The following is a 1,869-nucleotide window of genomic DNA, read 5'->3' as shown; positions in this document are numbered from 1 at the left end:
CAAAAGCTGGTTCTTTGAGAAAATCAGTAAAATCAACAAACTCTTAGCAAGACTAACAATTGAAAAATAGAGAAGGTGCAAATAAATAAAATCAGGAATGAAAAGGACAGGACATTATGATGATCCCACAGAAATAAAAAGGATCATAAGAGGATATTATGAGACACTGCATGGCAACAAACTAGACAACCTAACTTTCTGGTGTGGGATCTCCATACCGGTGTCATTCTTATCCACTGTCATCATCCAGAGCAAAGAACTACCAGTAATTAAGCACCAAAAGTTTTTTTTTTTTTTAATAAGAAACTTTATTTTTAGAGAAGTTTTAGATTTACTTCCCCCGACCTCCCAACACCAACGTAGTTTCAGGGATGACATTTTAGAGGAGTGGGATCCTAGATATTTGCAGCTCCAGGGCTCAGGAGCCTCTGGATATAATTGATCTTCTTCTTCATTGGAGAAATGGACAAGGTCTAGTGCAGTCCAGCCTCGGTAACTCTGACCTCAGGCTCTGTGTGATTCCAGGTCAGGGGCCTATCAGGCTGGAGCCGGGGCCTCACTGGAGCAAGTATAACCAATCCTTTATTACTGTCATCAGGAATCAAGGAGGATGGATTCCTTGAAGTAACCAAATCAAACTCTCAGGCACTGCAAGTGATTGCTACTGATGAACAGTATAATGCAAATGGCTAAAACTCTACTAAGAAAAATTCTACAGCAGGGGTTCTTAACCTTTTTTGTCCCATGGATCCCTCTGCCAGTCAGGTGAAATGAATACTACTGTAAGTCATTTATTTACTTTCATAAGTGAAGGAAATGATAGATTTGAGTTAGAGGTCAGAGAAAATAAAGATAATAAGTTGATTTTTTTCAATTTAAGCTCACAGACCCCCCCAAATTTTTCTATGAACCAGCTCTGTGCCCTCCTGGTTAAAAACTCCTGTTCTACAACCATGCATCTTTCTTAAAATTATTTTTTAAACTTTGTATATTGAAATAATTTCAGATTCTCAAACAAGTTGCAAAAACAGTGCAGAGTTCCCGTATATGCATCACCAAGCTTCCCTTAGTGTTAACATATTATATAACCATAATATAATGATCAAAACTAAGACATTGCTTTTCTTTTCAAGCAAGAAAAGCTGCACAATTTTTGTGTTCTTCTGCTGAATGCATATCTACCCATCTGAGGAAATAAGAGCTATAAAACATCATCCACCCTAAGCGGTTTTGTAATTCCATGTAATTATTTATTTAATTTGGCCAAATAAAAAGACAGCAAGCAATGTAAGATCTCTGAAATAGACATAAACTAATGAGATTTCTAGTTAACAAGGTGCTTGAAAGCCAAGCTCCTATTTTAGAAACAGAATATAATGCAGTTATATTATAATGCAATTGTCTGAACTCAGAAATACCAATATGTTAGAAATGGCCAACACAGAGATAAGGAATGTCAAGAGACTCCCAATCTGAATCCCCCTGTAGGATGTTCAAGAGCAAATGAGTTTCCTCCTCTGTTCAGAATTCTATTATTATCTATGACACCTGACCAGTTATCCAAGGCATCTAGTAATTGGGGTCCTGTGTCTAAGGACCTAGCTAAAGGGTAACTGAGTTTCTTAACATCCTCCACAAATGGGGACTTTGGGGCAAGCATCAGATCCTTCTTTGCTAACCTGAAAGGGGCTTAAGCAGACAATGGGTTGCCCTTGAAGGCAGAGGTCCCCTGTTCTGCAGGGCTCTGGCTCCAGTGTCCAGACTTCCACGATATACCCTGGGCCAGGCCCTTTCCCTGCTGATCTTGTTTGTGCTGAACATTTGAGATGCCCCTCAACCCCGTGGTCACTCATGGGTCTCTGCAGTAGC

Source organism: Dasypus novemcinctus, chromosome 13 (genome assembly GCF_030445035.2).
Source record: "Dasypus novemcinctus isolate mDasNov1 chromosome 13, mDasNov1.1.hap2, whole genome shotgun sequence".
NCBI classification, from domain to species: Eukaryota; Metazoa; Chordata; class Mammalia; order Cingulata; family Dasypodidae; genus Dasypus; species Dasypus novemcinctus.
This window is presented reverse-complemented; position numbering follows the sequence as displayed.